At 40.6% G+C, this 9,990-nt stretch overlaps 1 pseudogene; it reads right to left on the minus strand.

Moving 5' to 3' along the window:
* The window catches only part of LOC129820191 (syndetin-like), a 331,482-nt pseudogene extending 322,048 nt beyond the window's left edge, over positions 1-9,434 (minus strand).
* Between the last annotated feature and the right edge of the window lie 556 nt (positions 9,435-9,990).

A 9,990-nucleotide genomic window follows, 5' to 3' on the forward strand; every position in this document is an offset into this window, starting at 1 on the left:
GATTGTTTGGTCGACCAAGATTTCTTTAGTCGAGAAGTCACTTTTATACATTTTTTTGGTGCTAAATGAAGCAGCATATTGGGATGGAGAATAAAGCGGCGGAGGCACCAGCAGGAGAGATGAGAAAACAGCCCTTACCTAAAGCCCTATTGGGATTGGATTCCTTTTACTGGGGGTGCTCGGGTAATGTCATTATGTGCACAAGCACAAAACACCACATCTGTAATTGTAATTTTAGTGCTGTCCAAATCTGCCATGTCAGTAATAGTAGTTTGATCCAGAAAAAAATGACTGATTCAATAAATTGAATGAATGCTGCCCATAACATTAAATGAAGAGCCTACATCTTCCAACTTTCACAGTGAATGCTTTTGTTCATATGTTTTGTGCCTATGAATTTAATATTGCCAAATGCATCAGTAAAAAATATTGCGCCTATTTAATGTAACCCTTGCTGTAAATAGATCGCAAAGCAGCATACAACTGACCTAAATGGTTGGAAATTATAAGTTAATTTATGCATCCATAGCCTTAAAACGCATCTCAAGTGCACATCTGAAGGCTGGGGGTCATTTAGGATGTCTACTGTAAAATATCCTAATGATTATGATCACACTTCCTCAATTAAAATATTATGGTGACACGATACCAAAGATGGTTTGGTTTGATTAAGAAACTTGGGAACCAAGCTGGAGATATCAGTGTGGCCCCATCGCCTGGACTTGTTAGCAAAAAAAAAACTGTTTAAGAGTAGTAGCCATAATTCATAAATGGCACCATAGAGGGCTCTATTTGGAACCATTTTGGTTCAGTGAAGAAGATTCTCTAGGGTTCAGATTTTTTTTTTAAACGTATAAAAATGGTTCTATATAGAACTTTTTGGTGTGCCATATATGAAGCATGCAATAGAACCCTTTTTGGTTCTATAAGGAACCTTTTTTTCTAAGCGTGTAGTGAACAGTGGGCCTAACTAAACTAACTAACTATCGTGTCTGGGTCTGTAGTGAACAGTAGGGCTAACTAACTAGCCTAACTAGTCTAACTAGCCTAACTAACTGACTCACCTCCAGCTTGTGCTGCACCATGTCGAAGGAGTCGTCAGAGTAGTAGACCTCCTGGATGTTGTTAATGATCTCCTGCTCTGCCTGGGGGTCGATGGGCTGCTCCCTCATCTCCCTCAACTCCTCCTGAGATATCAGAGAGAGGTGGGGTGGGGGAGAGAGTTGGTGAGAAAGGGAGAGGGGGTAGAGAGAGAAATAGATGCATCAATAAGGTCATTAACACTCCAGCGGAAAACATTGGGCGGTTGCTGGGACACCCTTGTGGGAAGGAAGGAAGCTGGAGCTCTGTGAGAGAAGAGAACTCTCTATAATGTATCTGGGAACCAGCGGAGGATCTATTGATTTCTCAGAGCTCATCCATTGGGCTGATTAACCTTCACAACACCTATTGCACCACATCTACACCAGAGATATAGGGTCTGCCAACTAGGCCTATATCACATCCACACCAGAGATATAGGGTCTGCCAGCTAGGCCTATATCACATCCACACCAGAGATATAGGGTCTGACAGCTAGGCCTATATCACATACACACCAGAGATATAAGGTCTATTTTCTGCCTAGAGAAAATAGCCTCAAAACCATATTTTTCAAGTAAAAGTGAGACACTTCAGAGAGGGACGAGTACCTACCACCCGTGTGAATGCATGCTGTGCAGCTCTGCCACATTTTAGGCTGGGTAGAGAAAACACAGCAGGAGCCTACAGAGAGTGTGTGGGTGAGCAGAGCGTAGGAGCTCAGCATCCCTAGTGGGGGGGAAATTATGGAGGGTAGGAGGGAGGCGTGTGGGTGGATGGGAAATTATGGAGGGTAGGAGGGAGGCGGGTGGGTGGGTGGCCGGGAAATTATGGAGGGAGGGAAGGATAGAGGTTGAATGAGTCATCGCTCGCTGATAAAGACAGAGAAAAAAAACGACAAGAAAAAGACAGACATCCAAATTGACAGGAAGTGAGCTGCGTCTCTCAGAAAACTCCAGGTCGATAGAGTCCTTCTCTCAACTCTCTTTTTTCCTCCCTCTCTTTCTCCCACTCTCTCTTTAAAAAGATATAGAAGACAACTAAATCAACCTAACTGAATGACTCATTAAGAGGCTCCACTCTGCTTCAGAGACACAAACACAACTCAAACCTTCCCCCTGAACCCTGTAGAGCAGAGGCTCTTAGAACACTCACAACCATCATCAAGCTTTGATCACATTTACTTTGATGGGTTAAAACCAAACAATGAGACCTCCTCCGTTCAAATTAAAAAGTTTCATCATCGTGCAGATCCTCCTCAATATGGGTAGAAAGGGAAATTAAAAAGCCATTTGCACCGAAAAGTAGGCTGCTTAATGAGCCTTATCAAAGGCTGTTCAAAAGATGAAGTGGTTATTGAATGCAGAGAGCAAATCAAGCAGCAGACAAAAGGGTTCCTGTGTCAGTGTCAGAAGCAACAATACCAGGTGACTAAGTGGGAGAGGAATGTGTTTGTTTGCGTGTGTGCGTTCGATTATTTCCCCAATCAATTCACATTCTACTCAAGCAATAATTATTAAAACAATGTCATTGTCATGATGAGAGCAATTATGAATATTCATTCATCCCTAGCTTAATTGGTCATCATACTGTATGTCCTCATCTGTTCCTGAGCAATGGGTTAACTAGTGTCATCTAACGGGATATCAAAGAGAATCAGAGTTGTGAGCGGTGTTCTGAGATTATCCCGCTGACCTATCCATCACAAGCAAAACCCACAATAACAACATCAACTTGATTCGTTTGAGCACTTGCAAGGAGGACTATGTTAAATAAACTCAATACAACGCTATTAGCATATTGTACACCGACTTTCTATTCGATTGAATGTCAAAAGACCTAGATAAATGGCTTTTTCAACAACAATAATTTATTCATTTCATAATGATTATTAAGGTTTTCCAGAAGCTTCCCTTGTTTCTTCTAGTCAGTTTGATGGAAATGGTTAAGATGTTCTTTTTCCACAGCCCCAAAGTCAAAAATGGCAATATCATAAAAATTACATTTTTGGTCTTAATTTAAAGGTTAGGGTTGGCATAAGGTTAGCATTGTGGTTAAGGTTAGGGTGAAGGTTAGGTTAAAAATTAAATTTTAAGAAGATAAAGTGAAGAAATAGGCAGAGGTTTATGACTTTGTGGCTGTGGTAACTCCTGAAAACCAAGACGTTGAGCTTTGCAGTACACATGATGTCAGAGGGACACCTAGTGGTGGATAAGAGAACTAGCCTACATGGAACTGGGTGCATTCGAATAATCTCTCCTTTCTCCTGAAGTATGCACTTGTTCACTTCCTCTTATGGACTTGAAAGGTATATGGAAACTACCTTTTGCAGATGCCATCACCAATCCAATGCTTTAAGTGAACAAGTGTTCATTTCAGGAGGAAGGAGAGATTATTTGGATGCATATACAATGAACTTGAAATAAGTGAATTGTAATCAATGGCAATGCCCGTCGCTTCATGCTACTGTGGAGCCTAGATTAAATGTCAGTGAATTATTTGAGTTCCCACAAAATCATCTCTTAAAATGTAGTAGGGAAGAAAAGGTTTTGAGTAAAAAAAAAAAAAAGAAGAATATCAAAGGAATTCTACTATATTGGTTCAGCTGCTTCGTCAGAGAAGTGAGTTGAGTAGGTCATACACATAAAGAGCTCCAGAAAAGGCAAGAGGCATAACAGTTTGAGGGCTACAAAGAGAGATACCCGCAACAATAACACTTATCTGTCAGCGAGAAAGAACTGACCTCCTTTAAAGGAATAAACAGCACTCTATTCCCTTTGTAGTGCACTACTTTTAAACAGGGCCCATTTGGGATGCAGGAGCCTACAATAGTTTAGATCTGAAAGCCAGCCTCACTGTGTGAAGGAGTAGGATGAAGATGCCCCTAAACACTGATCTGAGGTCAGTTTTGAAAAGAACAAGCAGGTGGAGAAAGACAGAATTTGCAGATAACAATCAGTATTGCCACTTCCGTTCCTAGACATGTGAAATGACTGTAGCCATCTCACTCAATGTCATGACAAATGTCAAGAGAGCAGAAACAGACTAAAACCCAGGCTAGCAAAGCCTTGTACGGTCACACTAATCCTAAAATGGCCACCTTCTGACCCGCTGCTCCCAGCAGGTACTGGATAAATTAATCTAGACCCGCCCATCGATCATTCTCTAATTTATCTGGGTCTTCATTGGATGGCAGCATCCGTCAATCAAACTCAGCAGCACTCCTCTTCCCTAGAGATAGCCAGATGCTACTACACCAGGGGGGAGATTAATGGTTTGATCCACAGCCAAACCAGTTTGAGCTATGTGAATAGTATGGTTTGAACTCCCTAATGTATGGAAATCCCCCCCACATCTTGGTTTGACCCTCTTCTCCAAGCAGCAATGCCAAGTCATACATACTCCCTGGAACAGGTGTATGTAGGTGTAAAGGGGTGGATACTAAAAGATGAACATGTTTTCCCTCTCTCCTTCATAGCACATTGAAGCCCATATGTCGACTAACACACGGCCTCTGCAGAAGTCAGGGCACTTCTTGCGCGTCGCTGAGCAGAGCTGTTGTGAAGGAAGTGAGTTTGTGTTTATGCTGGACCTCCCACCCTCACCTCCAGTCAACCAATCATGTCAATGCGGAGCTATACGGAGTCCTCCGCATTGTTACAACATTTGGGAGGCGCACGGCGATGCGGTACCGAGCTCGATTTGGCCTCTGTGTGCCTCCGCAAATGCATCACACCATCAATACGGCACCGCCGACCACATTTTCAGATCAAGCATAAATTGTCTCTAAGCCTTATAGGTGATAAATGGTGTTCAAAGTTCCATTAGAGGCAAGAGAGAGGCAATCCTATCAACCACCTAACATGCTTGGAAGGAGCCTTGACTCTTTCAGAAGCAGGAAGCCTACATTGTTCAATATATAGTAAAGTACCAGGATGTAATCCAGTTAGTCCACCAGCAGCTGATCACTATTAGAGAGTCAGGAAAGACGTTATAGAGCTTTGCCTTAATCATGTTACCTTTTCCCTTGGCTTTCTTTCACCGACTGATTACGCTGCATACAAATGCATGTTCTTATCTTAATGTGACATGTTGAAATGAGTTCCTGTAAGAAGCCGTCTGACGTCAACAGCATTTTTCACTACTAGGATTGTAGACTAGGCTCTATGTCCACATTCAAAGGTACAAGAAAAATGTAAGCTAAAATGTATTTGTTTGTGAAGTAGGCTAGCTTAAGTGTTGTTTTGTGTCATGTGCCTCTGTGTTTAGGCTGACTAGACTCTAATGAATGGATATGTTTCCTAAACAGATAGAGTCTTTTTGAAGGGACAGCATTGAAGCATCTCTTTCAGCGCTGCCTTGTTCTACCCTAAAACGAACGTCAGGGACAAAGATGAACAGAACACCTTTTCAAGCAGTTGATTTGGTGTAGTTTTCTTTATGTGCAAATGAAAGGATGGTGTAGGATTTTGTTTCATTTATAATCCACTCCAACAACAGCATTAAAATGCAAGTAGGGCCTATGGGCCCTGGACAAATGTAGGGCAAATATAGTGCACTATAAACTGAATAGGTTACCATTTGGGGGCAGACACTGCCTATGCGTTCAATGTGACATCATTCACATAGGCTAAACCTTGACAGCCAAAATGGATCTATACCTTTCAGCAGTCGGCAGTCACCGACCCACACAGACAGGAGAAAATGAACTGTGGAAGTTAATAACAGGCTCAGAACAGAGGAAATTAAATGTCTTGTTGAATCAACATCACCTGTATGTCGGGTAATGGGGTTGGTCCCATTCCAAGTTCTATTCAGCTGGAGCTTAAACAGCAAAGTCAAAGGAAAGTGGCTGATGCAGCTCCTGAAGAGTGACTAACATTATAAACAGGGCATTGTGACATTCTTTGCTTCAAGCAGCGCTCTTGACAAATTGAATTCGAACAAGTGGCTAATGACTGCCCCTCATGGCTAACAGCGACTGATTGCATTTTCTAAGCAATGGCTCACTCTCCCGTCCAAAACGCTGAAATACTGCCTCAGCAGGACAGCTAGCCTATACATTATCCTGATTGCGGTGCTTGACATGAGGACTGGTGAATGACCAACCTCAATCTTTCTGACACTTGGCTTCTCTGTAGTGTGATGTAGGACAATGATGTAACAAGCCTTGAAGGACTAGAGACATATGAAAAGGCAGCTCAATGTGAATGTGATGTCCGCCTGAAAGACAGTGGTTACATAAAGCATGTGACTCCTAAAGTGTTTCTTACTTTAGCAAATTGCCTTAAGTCTGCAGGAGACCCTGGCTAAATGTAAGACTGAAATGTAATAGCCTTCCGCTTCTATGTGTTCTCAACCTGAGCTGTTCATTCAAATGATATGTTGTGACACAGATCAACACTCATATTGCATGTCATACAGTCCTCTAGTGCTAGGTTACAGTGACACATGAAAATGCTAAGAATTACAGGTAACCAACAATGATTTAATGTAGGAATGTACAGGAACGTAAACAGTCTATTGGAAGTAACTACCATACTGAGGGAGAGGTATCTGTTTTAGGTCAGTAGCTAAAAAACTGAAACTGCTTCAATTGTGGATAGCTGGGAGTAACACTATATATTATACATAACTGTACAGCTAGGTGGTTTATTGGTTAACAGTAATGCCAACGACTGTCTGAATGCAGTGAAATAAAAAATAGCATCCGAGAGCTCTACTAAATTGAGCTTCATACAAATGGAATTATTATACATCTCTGAAGAGAACTTACATTGCTTGAGATCCTGAAGTTCTCCACAAGGCTGAGGTCTGCCATGCTCTTCTGTGGGCTTGTCAGACCCTGTCTGTCTGTCAGACCCTGTCTGTCTGTCAGACCCTGTCTGTCTGTCAGACCCTGTCTGTCTGTCAGACCCTGTCAACAAGAACAAGGATGAAGTGGGTAGCTTACAGCAGACAGGTTTAGCTAACTGTATACTGTGTGCAGCAATCAATAGACAAAACGCCCCTTGGCTGAAGTCACACTGGTGAGTTACCGTCTGTGGTGTTGACCTGTAGTCGTTATCTGAGTACTAGGTGTTTGTGAAGTGTATGCCACAGACTGACACATAGATAGTACTGCATATTATGACTCTGCTAGCTAGCTAGCTGGCTAAAGGCAACAAGATACAGATACGTATCTCAAGAATGTCTGTAACTGATAGGCCCTGCTATTCATGTAAGCTAGCTAGATAGTAGCAAGCTGACATTACCTTGCTGCAAGGTGAGAACTTCCATGTCCATTGTTTTCCTCTAAACGTTACTTGCTGCTGGCTAATGATAAACTTCTCAGTCACTCAGAGCGAGAAAGCTAGCTCGCTAACTAACATGCTTCCTCCTAAAGGAGCTGTCAATCCAGCAGATTGTAACATCTCTGTAAAAGATACTGTAACCTACCTCGGTGTAAAAAATCAACAAAAATCTTAAGGCTGTGAATGATCTTAATTTGAACCCTGTAACTGAATCTGTCCCAAAAAAATCCTCATGTTTAGGAAGGGATTTAAGTCTTCAAGGAAGGGTGCTTTCATCCAAAACTGAGGGGCTATCTCGTGCATCCTATCTTTTTTCATCTATTGACATTCCCAAATCCACTTGCTGTACCTTAGATCGGTTATTGTACAACTTCATATGGAAAAACAAGCCACATAAGATAAAAAGAGATGTTATCACCAACAGGGTTTGTGATGGCGGTCTAAATGTCTTAGACTTCACTCTCTTCAATCAGATTTCAAAGGTCAACTGGGTTAAAAGGTACATCAAAAATCCTTATAGTTTCTGGAATATTATACCTCATTTTGATTTTCAGAAGTTCGGAGGGCTTAATTCTTTACTACAATGTCCATATATTTGCTGTATAAACACAACTTTTCACCTCATAAATGTTTTATATGGAACAATGGGTCGATATTACATAAAAACAAGATGTTATTTTACCGTAACTGGTTCTCAAAAAACGTTGTCCTTTGTCAGCCAATTAGTTCATATTAGTGGGACTCTATTTACATGGAGAGAAGTTGTGGAAAGATACAACTTTGAGGTTTCAAGCAAGGAATATGACACTGTTATTAAAGCTATACCTAGTGGGATAAAAACATTACTTCAGAATAATGCATATTTTGGAATATCTCTGATTGTAAGCGATATTCAGCTGAATGGCATAGGTCTACTAGATACGAAATTAAACAATCTTTTATTAAGGGATATTTTCTACAGGAAGTCTATTCCCTCTGCGATATTTTGTTGGGCTTCATCGTTTGATGTAAACTGGCGTCGTGCTTGGCTCACTCCACACACATTTATGGTGACCAATAAAGTAAAGGAGATCTCCTTTAAGATTATCCATAGATTCTATCCGTGTAGTAGCTTGATTTCTAAATATATACCTGATGTTACCAGTGTGCATTTTAATTTTGCAAATGCAGTTTTTGTGAACTAGAAACTGAATCTATTGAACACTTATTCTGTCATTGTTTATATAGTGAAGTGTTCTGGACTGACGTAAAACTATATCTTGGCCTAAAATTGCCTACAACCATTGAAATTTCTTAGTTTGACATATTATTTTATTACACTGATTCCACAATTGAACGTGAGTATGTCATAAATCTCTTTATTTTATTAGGAACATTTTTCATACACAAATCAACATTTATGAAGAAAAAGCCCCTTTTCTTAATTGTTTTATCTGATTTGGAAAACTATTTAGAGGCATTAAAAGGTATACAAAACAAAATGTTTAAAAAATGTATTCGCTACATGTCTGTATTTGAATTGATATAATGTGGATTTGTGTTTTTTGTTTTTTTTCTCCTCTTATTTATTTGTGGAATCCCTCTGGCTGTTATGTTTATGTTTTGCATGTTACTGTTAAATAAAAATTAAATAAAAAAATTTAATACATGCTTCCTCCTTCAATGAGACAGCAATCTATCTTAACTGGGATCTTGTTCTGTGGTTTAAAAAGACCAAGATCATCGTTACCAAGTATATTGTTATCGGATCAGATGTCAACTGCAGTGCAAGCTAGCTAACGTTACATGGCTAACATTCTACGGCTGTGTCAGTGCAAGGCGTTTGACAGGCTTCGGGGACTTTGTTCACTTACCTGCCGGGCCATAAGTGACTTTATCTTCTGCATCGTAAAATAACGTTTTGTCCAACAGATAACCGGTTAATTTTAGATGATAATGCTTTACTATCAACGTTTCAGCTCCTGCTCTCCGCGAGAGAGAGGCCATGTTAGTTATCTATCACGTTATTATTTCTTGCTAGATGTGGGAAGTGTAGTTCAATGGGTGCTACAGAGTGTGACGTTTTTACCTCATGCTGTCAAAAACAGTAATTTTTTTATTTTCTATTTCAGTTTTCTACAAAAAAAATGTGTGTGAAGTTGTTTATTGAAAGCAGTTCCAGCAGAGTAGAAGTGAATGTTAACCCACAGGTTTAGAACAAATATGGATGTAATAAACCCTTTATTGAAGATCAGGCCATTTCCATTTACTAAAGCCACATACTGTACTGTGCCTCCAGTCCTGTGGCTACTGCCGTTCCTGTGGTTACTGCCATTCCTGTGGCTTTCCAGAATTGTAAAGCAGAAGGTTAACTATACAATTTGACTTCAAGGTGTCTCCTGCAACCTCACCTGAACATAATAATGACAGTAGTAGGCAACTTACTGTAAGTGATGTGGTCTTTTGGTTAGAGACAATTGTCATAAGGCCATAAATAGGTGTGTGTGTGTGTGTGTGTGTGTGTGTGTGTGTGTGTGTGTGTGTGTGTGTGTGTGTGTGTGTGTGTGTGTGTGTGTGTGTGTGTGTGTGTGTGTGTGTGTGTGTGTGTGTGTGTGTGTGTGTGTGTGTGTGTGTGTGT

Source organism: Salvelinus fontinalis, chromosome 22 (assembly GCF_029448725.1).
Source record: "Salvelinus fontinalis isolate EN_2023a chromosome 22, ASM2944872v1, whole genome shotgun sequence".
NCBI classification, from domain to species: domain Eukaryota; kingdom Metazoa; phylum Chordata; class Actinopteri; order Salmoniformes; family Salmonidae; genus Salvelinus; species Salvelinus fontinalis.